The sequence below is a fragment of the Castanea sativa genome, chromosome 11 (assembly GCF_040712315.1).
Source record: "Castanea sativa cultivar Marrone di Chiusa Pesio chromosome 11, ASM4071231v1".
In the NCBI taxonomy this organism is placed as follows: domain Eukaryota; kingdom Viridiplantae; phylum Streptophyta; class Magnoliopsida; order Fagales; family Fagaceae; genus Castanea; species Castanea sativa.
The window spans coordinates 20,220,702-20,236,253 of NC_134023.1; positions in this window are offsets into that span (position 1 = coordinate 20,220,702).

The window sequence follows — 15,552 nt, forward strand, 5'->3', positions numbered from 1 at the left end:
GTAAACACCACTTACCTCTTAGTTGCAAAAATAAAGGAAATCAACCTCTCTTGAATCACAACAAATCTGTAGAATTAGAACCTAGTAACACCAAAGATAGGTCCATCAATACACAATTTCCCACTTAAAATCAGTTTTCACACTTAAATAATTTTATCCTAGACAATACTGATATATCCAAATTCTCTATTTATTCACTTAACTATCTAATTCTCTCTAATATTATATATATATATATATATATATATATATATATATATATATATATATATATATTCAATCTAAGTCCTATTCCCACAAACGCTATGGCAAAGCAATTCATCAAGTTGAGGCAGCTTGGAAAATTCACCATCACACAATTTACTATTGTATGGGTGTGATAGAAGATCACAACACCAACTTCATCATCAGATTCCCAGATTGGGATCCATCAAATACCAACCCTCCTTTTAAGTGCTTTAAATCTTCATAGTAAACAAAATTATTATTATTATTATTATTATTATTATTATTATTATATTCAATCAAATAAGGAAGCCACGTAATAGCCTTACTATCAATCTAGTTGCCTATTGTCCCTTTAATGCTGTTAGACTAGTTTTAGACAATAATAAGGTGATGGTTGATTCGGTCAACAATGGAGGTTATGTGTGAATACATATTAACCACAAGCACTCTTTTCCCTTTAACATGGTGACAAAGTCCAAGCCTATTACTCTATTTTTTCAAATTCAAAGTCTATGGAGGACCATACGGCAATATATATATATATATACAATTCCTACTACAATATCGTAATCATCATGGTTGGCTAGAGAAGCCAAAGTCCCTTCTTTTTTTGTCTTTTAGGTGGGTCCCAAAAGAAGCCAATGAGGCTGCCCACTTTCTTTCTAAAAGGAGTTTGATATACAGTATTCATGAATCCAATGACAATTATTTACATGGTACCAAAATAACAGATGCACAGACCCAAGTCTTCCTATAGGCGTGGAACAAGTGTTAGCTATTGACTATTCAAAAGCCATACTTGAAATTCTAATGCACAGCCGTAGAGGAGAAAAGAAAAAAAGCTCAATTGTGTGTTGCGGTTGAAAACAAAAATGAACTTTCTTATATGCATACACGTGTAACTTAAATAGATAAAAGGTTAGGGTTATCAAGGCCCATATTTTTTCTTATTCCACTTTACTTGGGCTTCATATTATTTTCAACATCTTAGGCCCGAGACAATTAAATCCATTTAATTGTGGGCCTCCTTTTTAATTTACGTAAAATAATTAAATAAGTAATAAAATTATGGGGTGTTACAAGTTATGATCGTATGTGAGTTAAATTTCTTTGTTCATATCTCAAATTGTTATAACATGTAAACACTTGTGCAATCTTGCGATATTTTTCACACACAACACACATTTGTCCTATAGGTGTGGGACAAATGTTAGCTATTGACTATTCAAAATCCATACCTGAAATTCTGATGCACATCTTGTTAGGATTAATGCCCTTAAATCCTATTGTATGATGCTATGTATGTTATTATCTATGACATTATGTATGACTTAATGTTGTGTTTAATAAAGCTGTCTTATTATTATCTAAAAATAATGGTAACAGAAGATGCATTGTATAGTCCATGAGATGCATTGTCTTTTGGGATATTATCATATAGTCCATGAGATGCATTGTATGTGATTTAGTCACAGAAGATGTAAATCACAAGTTCCTTGTAAACTCAAAATGTAGTTTGTAGTCGGTGATGAAATTGGACGATTCATCTGCGAAGCCTATAACGTATCAACTAAGATGATTTGTCTTGATCATGGAAATGCAAATTTCTAGTTGGTATGTTGATATGTTTTAAGAGTTAAAACATATTAAACTGGACCGGTGTGAGATTTATTATTCTCCTAACGACTGTCAAATGAATAATAAACTCACGACTTATATTTGCATGAACTCTTAATCCTGAGAGAATAATGGACTTGATCATGAGATGTAAGTTGCTTTGATATATTAGGAGTGAGATCTAGATTAACGGTCAAAACCTCTATATATTGGGCAACCACATTTAGTGTTGATGGAACATACATTCTCAAAATGGAATTCATAGTCTCTTAACGGAGATACAAAATATTCCCTTGAGATAAGTTTAATGGGTTTGTTATTCAGAGCGTTAGGCCTAACCACTTTGGTAAGAAGTTACTAAAGTATATATTTATGGAATTGAATTTCGTAAATATATGATGAATAACCTTAAAGGATTAAACTGGGTATTCAAGGATAAGATGTAGTAATCTACAAAGTGACAGTCTTCTTTCATGACTTTGTATTACTACAAATATTTTATGAAGGGGTTGCATGTATAATAAAGTCTTGGGATATAATTTATAGATAAGGCCTAGAGTACAACTATATTTATATAGTGACATTAAATATAGTTAATGGTAACTTAAGACTTGTCAAAAGTTGACAGAAAAGTCCAAGGCCCATTGGAGCTAGTGTCTTATTGGTCCCTTTTGGTCCCACTCCAAGCCACACACTTAAGCCCAATTGAAAAGGCCCAAAAGGCCAGCCCAATTGAATAATCGGTTAGATAGAAAGCGAGAAACATACAGAATTTTTCTGTAGAGAATTTTGTAAGAATACTATTGTGAAGTGGTGTGAAGAAGTGTTAGACACTTTGACTTTATCCTTTTTGAAACTGATTGAGAGACCACATATCTTGGGCGTTAATGGAATTGGAGTGAAGATTGAAAGTCTTCCCAAGTGATTTTGATCTTCGGTTTTGAAATTCACCGTTACAAGGTACGCTCTCTTGTTCTCTAATTCTGAAACTTATATTGTGCATGTTAACATTTATGAATGAAGTAGATTTGTTATTTTTTCCGCTGCGCATATGCATATTTCCTTCACATCCGTAGAGGAGAAGAGAAAAAAAGCTCAATCGTGTGTTGCGACTAAAAACAAAAAAGAACTTTCTTATGTGCATACACGTGTAACTTAAAAGGGTAAAACGCTAAGGTTTTCAAGGCCCATATTCTTACTTATGCCACGTTACTTGGGCTTCATATTATTTTTAACATCTTAGGCCTGAGTCAATAGAATCCATTTAATTGTGGGCCTCCTTTTTAATTTACGTAAAATAATTAAATAAGTAATAAAATTATGGGGTGTTACAAGTTATGATCGTGTGTGAGTTAAATTGATATGTTCATATCTCAAATTGTTATAACATGTAAACACTTGTGCAAGCTTGCGATATTTTTCACACACAACACACATTTGTCCTATAGGTGTGGGACAAATGTTAGCTATTGACTATTCAAAATCCATACCTGAAATTCTGATGCACATCTTGTTAGGATTAATGCCCTTAAATCCTATTGTATGATGCTTTGTATGTTATTATTTATGACATTATGTATGACTTAATGTTGTGTTTAATAAAGCTGTCTTATTATTATCTAAAAATAATGGTAACAGAAGATGCATTGTATAGTCCATGAGATGCATTGTCTTTTGCAACATTATCATATAGTCCATGAGATGCATTGTATGTGATTTAGTCACAGAATATGTAAATCACAAGTTCCTTGTAAACTCAAAATGTAGTTCGTAGTCGGTGATGAAATTGGACGATTCATCTGCGAAGCCTATAACGTATCAACTAAGATGATTTGTCTTGATCATGGAAATGCAAATTTCTAGTTGGTATGTTGATATGTTTTAAGAGTTAAAACATATTAAACTAGACCGGTGTGAGATTTATTATTCTCCTAACGACTGTCAAATGAATAATAAACTCACGACTTATATTTGCATGAACTCTTAATCCTGAGAGAATAATGGACTTGATCATGAGATGTAAGTTGCTTTGATATATTAGGAGTGAGATCTAGATTAACGGTCAAAACCTCAGTATATTGGGCAACCACATTTAGTATTGATGGAACATATATTCTCAAAATGGAATTCATAGTCTCTTAACGGAGATACAAAATATTCCCTTGAGATAAGTTTAATGGGTTTGTTATTCAGAGCGTTAGGCCTAACCACTTTGGTAAGAAGTTACTAAAGTATATATTTATGGAATTGAATTTCGTAAATATATGATGAATAACCTTAAAGGATTAAACTGGGTATTCAAGAATAAGATGTAGTAATCTACAAAGTGACAGTCTTCTTTCATGACTTTGTATTACTACAAATATTTTACGAAGGGGTTGCATGTATAATAAAGTCTTGGGATATAATTTATAGATAAGGCCTAGAGTACAACTATATTTATATAGTGACATTAAATAGAGTTAATGGTAACTTAAGACTTGTCAAAAGTTGACAGAAAAGTCCAAGGCCCATTGGAACTAGTGTCTTATTGGTCCCTTTTGGTCCCACTCCAAGCCACACACTTAAGCCCAATTGGAAAGGCCCAAAAGGCCAACCCAATTGAATAATCGGTTAGATAGAAAGCGAGAAACATACAGAATTTTTCTGTAGAGAATTTTGTAAGAATACTATTGTGAAGTGGTGTGAAGAAGTGTTAGACACTTTGACTTTATCCTTTTGGAACTAATTGAGAGACCACATATCTTGGGCGTTAATGGAATTGGAGTGAAGATTGAAAGTCTTCCCAAGTGATTTTGATCTTCGGTTTTGAAATTCACCGTTACAAGGTACGCTCTCTTGTTCTCTAATTCTGAAACTTATATTGTGCATGTTAACATTTATGAATGAAGTAGATTTGTTATTTTTTCCGCTGCGCATAAGCAGATTTCCTTCACATCCGTAGAGGAGAAGAGAAAGAAAGCTCAATCGTGTGTTGCGACTAAAAACAAAAAAGAACTTTCCTATGTGCATACACGTGTAACTTCAAAGGGCAAAACGCTAAGGTTATCAAGGCCCATATTCTTACTTATGCCACGTTACTTGGGCTTCATATTATTTTTAACATCTTAGGCCTGAGTCAATAGAATCCATTTAATTGTGGGCCTCCTTTTTAATTTACGTAAAATAATTAAATAAGTAATAAAATTATGGGGTGTTACAAGTTATGATCGTGTGTGAGTTAAATTGATTTGTTCATATCTCAAATTGTTATAACATGTAAACACTTGTGCAATCTTGCGATATTTTTCACACACAACACACATTTGTCCTATAGCTGTGGGACAAATGTTAGCTATTGACTATTCAAAATCCATACCTGAAATTCTGATGCACATCTTGTTAGGATTAATGCCCTTAAATCCTATTGTATGATGTTTTGTATGTTATTATTTATGACATTATGTATGACTTAATGTTGTGTTTAATAAAGCTGTCTTATTATTATCTAAAAATAATGGTAACAGAAGATGCATTGTATAGTCCATGAGATGCATTGTCTTTTTGAACATTATCATATAGTCCATGGGATGCATTGTATGTGATTTAGTCACAGAAGATGTAAATCACAAGTTCCTTGTAAACTCAAAATGTAGTTCGTAGTCGGTGATGAAATTGGACGATTCATCTGCGAAGCCTATAACGTATCAACTAAGATGATTTGTCTTGATCATGGAAATGCAAATTTCTAGTTGGTATGTTGATATGTTTTAAGAGTTAAAACATATTAAACTGGACCGGTGTGAGATTTATTATTCTCCTAACGACTGTCAAATGAATAATAAACTCACGACTTATATTTGCATGAACTCTTAATCCAGAGAGAATAATGGACTTGATCATGAGATGTAAGTTGCTTTGATATATTAGGAGTGAGATCTAGATTAACGGTCAAAACCTCAGTATATTGGGCAACCACATTTAGTATTGATGGAACATATATTCTCAAAATGGAATTCATAGTCTCTTAACGGAGATACAAAATATTCCCTTGAGATAAGTTTAATGAGTTTGTTATTCAGAGCGTTAGGCCTAACCACTTTGGTAAGAAGTTACTAAAGTATATATTTATGGAATTGAATTTCGTAAATATATGATGAATAACCTTAAAGGATTAAACTGGGTATTCAAGGATAAGATGTAGTAATCTACAAAGTGACAGTCTTCTTTCATGACTTTGTATTACTACAAATATTTTATGAAGGGGTTGCATGTATAATAAAGTCTTGGGATATAATTTATAGATAAGGCCTAGAGTACAACTATATTTATATAGTGACATTAAATATAGTTAATGGTAACTTAAGACTTGTCAAAAGTTGACAGAAAAGTCCAAGGCCCATTGGAGCTAGTGTCTTATTGGTCCCTTTTGGTCCCACTCCAAGCCACACACTTAAGCCCAATTGGAAAGTCCCAAAAGGCCAGCCCAATTGAATAATCGGTTAGATAGAAAGCGAGAAACATACAGAATTTTTCTGTAGAGAATTTTGTAAGAATACTATTGTGAAGTGGTATGAAGAAGTGTTAGACACTTTGACTTTATCCTTTTGGAACTGATTGAGAGACCACATATCTTGGGCGTTAGTGGAATTGGAGTGAAGATTGAAAGTCTTCCCAAGTGATTTTGATCTTCGGTTTTGAAATTCACCGTTACAAGGTACGCTCTCTTGTTCTCTAATTCTGAAACTTATATTGTGCATGTTAAAATTTATGAATGAAGTAGATTTGTTATTTTTTCTGCTGCGCATATGCATATTTCCTTCACATCCGTAGAGGAGAAGAGAAAAAAAGCTCAATCGTGTGTTGCGACTAAAAACAAAAAAGAACTTTCTTATGTGCATACACGTGTAACTTAAAAGGGTAAAACGCTAAGGTTATCAAGGCCCATATTCTTACTTATGCCACGTTACTTGGGCTTCATATTATTTTTAACATCTTAGGCCTGAGTCAATAGAATCCATTTAATTGTGGGCCTCCTTTTTAATTTACGTAAAATAATTAAATAAGTAATAAAATTATGGGGTGTTACAAGTTATGATCGTGTGTGAGTTAAATTGATTTGTTCATATCTCAAATTGTTATAACATGTAAACACTTGTGCAATCTTGCGATATTTTTCACACACAACACACATTTGTCCTATAGCTGTGGGACAAATGTTAGCTATTGACTATTCAAAATCCATACCTGAAATTCTGATGCACATCTTGTTAGGATTAATGCCCTTAAATCCTATTGTATGATGCTCTGTATGTTATTATTTATGACATTATGTTTGACTTAATATTGTGTTTAATAAAGCTGTCTTATTATTATCTAAAAATAATGGTAACAGAAGATGCATTGTATAGTCCATGAGATGCATTGTCTTTTGGAACATTATCATATAGTCCATGAGATGCATTGTATGTGATTTAGTCACAGAAGATGTAAATCACAAGTTCCTTGTAAACTCAAAATGTAGTTCGTAGTCGGTGATGAAATTGGACGATTCATCTACGAAGCCTATAACGTATCAACTAAGATGATTTGTCTTGATCATGGAAATGCAAATTTCTAGTTGGTATGTTGATATGTTTTAAGAGTTAAAACATATTAAACTGGACCGGTGTGAGATTTATTATTCTCCTAACGGCTGTCAAATGAATAATAAACTCACGACTTATATTTGCATGAACTCTTAATCCTGAGAGAATAATGGACTTGATCATGAGATGTAAGTTGCTTTGATATATTAGGAGTGAGATCTAGATTAACGGTCAAAACCTCAGTATATTGGGCAACCACATTTAGTATTGATGGAACATATATTCTCAAAATGGAATTCATAGTCTCTTAACGGAGATACAAAATATTCCCTTGAGATAAGTTTAATGGGTTTGTTATTCAGAGCGTTAGGCCTAACCACTTTGGTAAGAAGTTACTAAAGTATATATTTATGGAATTGAATTTCGTAAATATATGATGAATAACCTTAAAGGATTAAACTGGGTATTCAAGGATAAGATGTAGTAATCTACAAAGTGACAGTCTTCTTTCATGACTTTGTATTACTACAAATATTTTATGAAGGGGTTGCATGTATATTAAAGTCTTGGGATATAATTTATAGATAAGGCCTAGAGTACAACTATATTTATATAGTGACATTAAATATAGTTAATGGTAACTTAAGACTTGTCAAAAGTTGACAGAAAAGTCCAAGGCCCATTGGAGCTAGTGTCTTATTGGTCCCTTTTGGTCCCACTCCAAGCCACACACTTAAGCCCAACTGGAAAGGCCCAAAAGGCCAGCCCAATTGAATAATCGGTTAGATAGAAAGCGAGAAACGTACAAAATTTTTCTGTAGAGAATTTTGTAAGAATACTATTGTGAAGTGGTCTGAAGAAGTGTTAGACACTTTGACTTTATCCTTTTGGAACTGATTGAGAGACCACATATCTTGGGCGTTAGTGGAATTGGAGTGAAGATTGAAAGTCTTCCCAAGTGATTTTGATCTTCGGTTTTGAAATTCATCGTTAGAAGGTACGCTCTCTTGTTCTCTAATTCTGAAACTTATATTGTGCATGTTAACATTTATGAATGAAGTAGATTTGTTATTTTTTCCGCTGCGCATATGCATATTTCATTCACATCCGTAGAGGAGAAGAGAAAAAAAGCTCAATCGTGTGTTGCGACTAAAAACAAAAAAGAACTTTCTTATGTGCATACACGTGTAACTTAAAAGGGTAAAACGCTAAGGTTATCAAGGCCCATATTCTTACTTATGCCACGTTACTTGGGCTTCATATTATTTTTAACATCTTAGGCCTGAGTCAATAGAATCCATTTAATTGTGGGCCTCCTTTTTAATTTACGTAAAATAATTAAATAAGTAATAAAATTATGGGGTGGTACAAGTTATGATCGTGTGTGAGTTAAATCGATTTGTTCATATCTCAAATTGTTATAACATGTAAACACTTGTGCAATCTTGCGATATTTTTCACACACAACACACATTTGTCCTATAGGTGTGGGACAAATGTTAGCTATTGACTATTCAAAATCCATACCTGAAATTCTGATGCACATCTTGTTAGGATTAATGCCCTTAAATCCTATTGTATGATGCTTTGTATGTTATTATTTATGACATTATGTATGACTTAATGTTGTGTTTAATAAAGTTGTCTTATTATTATCTAAAAATAATGGTAACAGAAGATGCATTGTATAGTCCATGAGATGCATTGTCTTTTGGGACATTATCATATAGTCCATGAGATGCATTGTATGTGATTTAGTCACAGAAGATGTAAATCACAAGTTCCTTGTAAACTCAAAATGTAGTTCGTAGTCGGTGATGAAATTGGACGATTCATCTGCGAAGCCTATAACGTATCAACTAAGATGATTTGTCTTGATCATGGAAATGCAAATTTCTAGTTGGTATGTTGATATGTTTTAAGAGTTAAAACATATTAAACTGGACCGGTGTGAGATTTATTATTCTCCTAACGACTGTCAAATGAATAATAAACTCACGACTTATATTTGCATGAACTCTTAATCCTGAGAGAATAATGGACTTGATCATGAGATGTAAGTTGCTTTGATATATTAGGAGTGAGATCTAGATTAACGGTCAAAACCTCAGTATATTGGGCAACCACATTTAGTGTTGATGGAACATACATTCTCAAAATGGAATTCATAGTCTCTTAACGGAGATACAAAATATTCCCTTGAGATATGTTTAATGGGTTTGTTATTCAGAGCGTTAGGCCTAACCACTTTGGTAAGAAGTTACTAAAGTATATATTTATGGAATTGAATTTCGTAAATATATGATGAATAACCTTAAAGGATTAAACTGGGTATTCAAGGGTAAGATGTAGTAATCTACAAGGTGACAGTCTTCTTTCATGACTTTGTATTACTACGAATATTTTATGAAGGGGTTGCATGTATAATAAAGTCTTGGGATATAATTTATAGATAAGGCCTAGAGTACAACTATATTTATATAGTGACATTAAATATAGTTAATGGTAACTTAAGACTTGTCAAAAGTTGACAGAAAAGTCCAAGGCCCATTGGAGCTAGTGTCTTATTGGTCCCTTTTGGTCCCACTCCAAGCCACACACTTAAGCCCAATTGGAAAGGCCCAAAAGGCCAGCCCAATTGAATAATCGGTTAGATAGAAAGCGAGAAACATACAAAATTTTTCTGTAGAGAATTTTGTAAGAATACTATTGTGAAGTGGTGTGAAGAAGTGTTAGACACTTTGACTTTATCCTTTTGGAACTGATTGAGAGACCACATATCTTGGGCGTTAGTAGAATTGGAGTGAAGATTGAAAGTCTTCCCAAGTGATTTTGATCTTCGGTTTTGAAATTCACCGTTACAAGGTACACTCTCTTATGCTCTAATTCTGAAACTTATATTGTGCATGTTAACATTTATGAATGAAGTAGATTTGTTATTTTTTCCGCTGCGCATATGCATATTTCCTTCACATCCGTAGAGGAGAAGAGAAAAAAAGCTCAATCGTGTGTTGCGACTAAAAACAAAAAAGAACTTTCTTATGTGCATACACGTGTAACTTAAAAGGGTAAAACGCTAAGGTTATCAATGCCTATATTCTTACTTATGCCACGTTACTTGGGCTTCATATTATTTTTAACATCTTAGGCCTGAGTCAATTGAATCCATTTAATTGTGGGCTCTTTTTTAATTTACGTATAATAATTAAATAAGTAATAAAATTATGGGGTGTTACTAGTTATGATCATGTGTGAGTTAAATTGATTTGCTTATATCTCAAATTGTCATAACATGTAAACACTTGTGCAATCTTGCGATATTTTTCACGCACAACACGCAATTCTTTGCTACTTTTGATACATGTGCAGATACAGTGTGATTGGCCATCACAAGGAATACATGTGTTAATGTATGCACACTAAACTGTCTTAACTTGTTTTTAAAATATAAAATTGGTTAGACTTGTTTAGTGTGTGTGTGTGTGTGTTTTGGATCTATATGCTTGACATTTTTCTTGTTGAGAGATGTTTTTGAGAGTTTAAAATGTTGTTTGGATCCTTGGTAGAGTAGCATGATTGATTGCATTCATGTCTATATTTTTCTCTTCTTTAAGAAACTGTTTTGAGCAATCTTGATAGCTTCTCGATACCTCTTGACAGCTAGGCTATCTATCAAGCTCTTGATCTTCCTTTCTCGATAGCTACTATCGCAATTTCAATCCATCGAAATTTTTGAGAATTTGTCTCAATAGCTTCTTAACAGCTTCTCGATCCATCGAGAAAGTTTCTGTCTCCTCGATAGCTTCTTGATCTATAAAGGTTCTTTTGCTGTAAACACCTTTCGATAGCTCATCAATAGCTCTATCCATCGAGTTTTAACTCTCGACACCTCTCGATGCCTCTCAATCCATCGAGAATCATGAACTTCTATATAAAGGTCAGCACGAATTCTCACTCATTTTTCACGATCTCTCTCACCTCTTTTTGACTTCTCACCTTCCCAAACACCCTCCTCTCACTCTAAACCTCATTCTCACTCAATATTCGGCCTCAAGATCACTTTCTTCCTCTGGTATGATTCACTTTCTCCCATTTAATCATGCATTTCATCTTTTTGACCTAACTTTTGGGGTTTTTGAAAGATTTTGGGATTTTTCAAAATTAATGAGGTTTTTACAAATTTTTGGGATGGGTTTTATTAAAATGATCATGCATTGCATCACATTTTCATTTGAATAATGTTTCATGCATTTTAGATGTGTGTTTACTTTGTTGCAATGATATGTGTTGGTCGGTTTGGATTGGGCTGAGGCCATGATGTTTTTTTTTGTTGCATGTCACATGATCATGCATTTTTCATGCATGCATACCTTCCTTTTTCAATCATTTTGATATTAATTGTGTTGGTGCTTTTCTACTTCTCTCTCTCTCTCTCTCGGTTAGTCTGCATCATGACACCTAAGCGTAAGTGCACTCTATCCCAGAACCCTCTTCATTTGGAGATATCTATTCCTAACTCTACCCCTTCTCACATTCGGTTTCATGATGAGAAAGCCCGTAAGGACTTCTTGGAGAACTTTTCTCGACAAAGCATTCATTCAAAATGCCAAGTCATCTTATCGAATTTTTTCGACACTGACCTTCCCACTATCATCTGCAGTAGGGGTTGGGAGTCACTTTGTGACATCCCTGTCACTTTTCCCTCTGTGATCAAATAGGAGTTCTACTCCAATATACACGAATTCAATTATTCAGTACCTCATTTTATCACTCATGTTTGAGGTACGCACATAGTAGTCACTCCAGATATTGTTTTCAAGGTGCTACACGTACTGAGGGTAGCGCATCCTGACTATCTCGATTGTGATCGTCTTAAGACTATGTCTAAAGACGAGCTCATGTCTCTGTTTTGTGAGACTCCTTCTTAGGGTGGTTGTCAAAACACCTATTGCTCGGCCTTTGCTAAAGGTCTAGGTTCCTTAACATGGTGATGACATTCGTTCTCCATCCATTGTCTCACTATAACTCTTTCAATTTTTGTTATCTCTCTTAGAGAGCCTTACTATTGACTTCCCTTCTCACTTCATTCTCTCTCTCATAAATGTATATAGGGATATGGTGACCTTATGATAAGCTTATCTTTCCTTCTACTATCAGAAGGATCCTTCACCACTTTTTTGTTCCCTTTCCCATTTCGGATCCCTTCTTTTTCATGTGTGCCATTGATGAGGCGACCGTGAGATGAAGTGAGGCCTAGCTTCAATGCATGGATGCTCGCCTTGACACTCTTAGCGATGAGTTATGTCTGGTGAACACCCGTGTCTGTTGTATTACACAACAATATGCTCACCTTGGTGGCTTCATAGAGTCTCCCACTCCTTCTCCAGAGACTTCTGAGGACGAGGACGATGGTGGTGACTTTAATGGTGATGAGGATGATGGTGCTAGCTCTTCTAGTGACGAGGAGATGACTGGTTTTTAGTGACTTACCCTTTGTCATTTGTGACAGAAAGGGGGAATAGTTTTGGGTATGAGAGTAGTCATGTACTTAAGGGAGAGTTAGTATAAGAGTTTTTTTTTAGGGGGAGTGCTTTTGTTTTTTGATACTTAGGGGGAGAGTTAGTATAAGTGATTTTTGTTAGGGAGAGTGCTTTTGTTTTTTGAGGGATGTAGTGAGGACTTATGTATTTTTTTTCTTTTCTATCTTTTCTAAGATACATTGTGATAGCAAACCTTGTACTCATTATTGATATATATACATATATATATATATATATATATATATATACATATACATATATATATATATATACATATACATATATATATATATATACATATACATATATATATATATATTGAGGTTGTTATTACATTTTCACCTATCTCTTCATGTGTTATTTCTTTTCTCTCTTTATTCACATGCTTCTTATTACTTGTATGCAATCTTTTATTTTTGTTTCACACTAAGATGCCGTGATGAGTTTTGTTTAAAGTATTTTAGAAATACAGGTTGTCAAAGTCTTTCTTGCCATGAACTCTCTTCTTGCAAAATTTTCAAGAATTTGTGTTAGGATAGATTTTATTGTATTCAACAAGTGAGTATAAGTTGAGTGATTTATGACTTCTCTCATATATTCATTTGTTGTTGTGGTTTTGTCATGGTTTGCCAAAGGAGGAGATTGTTAGGACATATGTGAATGATGTTAGAAACATATGTCATTTAGAATTGGCTAATATTTTGATACAACGCACTTTACTTGTAATTGGGTAGATTTAGAATGTGGTTAATACTTCAAGGAACCCGAGTTCAAGTTCAAGTATTGAAGCCATGCAAATCTGTCCAAGAAACAAGTGAAGAAGTGCTGGATTTTAAAACTTGACAGCTAGCTCGACAGATAGCATCTATCGAGGTTTAAAAGGTTTGTTTAGCCCGATGCTCGACAGCTGCTCGATAGATGACCTATCTATCAAGATTTATGAAAATTAGTTTTTCAGATCTGATTTTTACTCCAATCCGTGTTTACATGTTTAGGCTTTCTTTTCTCACATCCCTAAACATATATAAGATTATTTTAAGGGTTGTCAAAGGTGGCGCGTGTGTTAACAAAGTTTTGTTCATGAAAATTGTGACCAGTGATAGAATTTGCCCTAGTTCATCTTTCTCTTGAAGAAACTGCTGTGTTTGTATGCCGTTGGGTATTGTGACCAAGGAGCTTCATGATCTTCATCGTGTTGAAGAACTGAAGAACTTTGCAGCCAACATCTTTATCAAGTTGGTGATTAAGTCGTGTACTAGGATCCACGCATCGATTGGTTAGTCACGTACTTGGAGCCGTGTATTGAAAACGAGAGATTGTCACTACAAAATAAGTATAATTATGTATTAGGGTAAGGGTTCAACTGTAAGTTGGTATAAAGTACTGAGATTCTTTTACTTGTAACCGCTTATTGTGATAATAATAGATTCTTGGGAGTGGTAACCTTAAAATCACCCAGTGGGGTTTTTGTCTTGGAGGTTTTCCCCATTCGTAAACAAATCACCGTATCAACTTTCTTTTCCATTGCATATTAACTTATTTGGTGATTTGTTTGTGCTACCACGCATTTTGCATGTTAATTAGATTAATTAATCAACTTGGCTGTCAGGTTCTAAAAGCTTAAAACAATTGGCAAATTGTGAATACAAACTTGTCTAGATATCGATCTTAGAGTCTATAGGTATTATTAGACAATGCTCAAGGTGATACAAGTCAAAATTCAAGAACAAGCAAGCTGCAGAAAGAAGAATTCAGAATTTGCCTAGTTCGACCGATTGAGAGACAGACTCGATCAATTGAGAGTCGTATCTGCAGAATTTCAATTAAGGCCTAAACAGCAGTTCAAGCCCATTAAAGACTAGGGTTTCAGGTCTACTTCTTCTAGTATATAAAGGAAACCCTAAGCACGTTTTTAAGGAGGCTTTTCAGAGAGAGAAGAGTGTGCCTCTTTTGTAGATCTAAGGTTTTGTACCCAAAAGCTCTCTAGAGTCTTTTTGTTTTATGCAGTTTATGTGCATCTCTTGTGAGATTTAGAGTTGTTTGCCTTCATACATACTTAGGGTTATCAAGATCGAGATTGATGTCAAGAACATGGTGTTCGTTTCAGTTGCTACATAAAGAATTTGAGAAAAACAAGTGGTATACTTATGGATGTTGTGGATTTGAGAAAGAAGTAGTCCGTGGACTCGAAGCTGTCACGTGGTCATGGTAGTAAGTTTTCTACTTGAGGTAGCAATAGGATGTTAGTAGTCTAAGTCGCTATTGTAAATATTCAATTCTTTCATACTGGATCTGTTTTACCTTGAGGATGGTTAGGTCAAATCCTCCCTAGGTTTTTACTGGTTTGGTTTTCTTGGGTTATCATATCATTGTGTTATTCACTTTCTGCACTGTTTTAATGATATGATTTACTTGTGTTAACCTAGATCTGAATAATAAACCTAAGTATTCACTTGGTTAATTAATTAGGTTAAACAACTTGTGTTTTAAGGGGTCTAAAAACGTACATTGGCTAATTAATCAATTAATTTATCATAATGGGTCAATACATTCTTGGCCTATTAGTAATTTAGTTTTTTTATTTATGTTTTGACCCCACA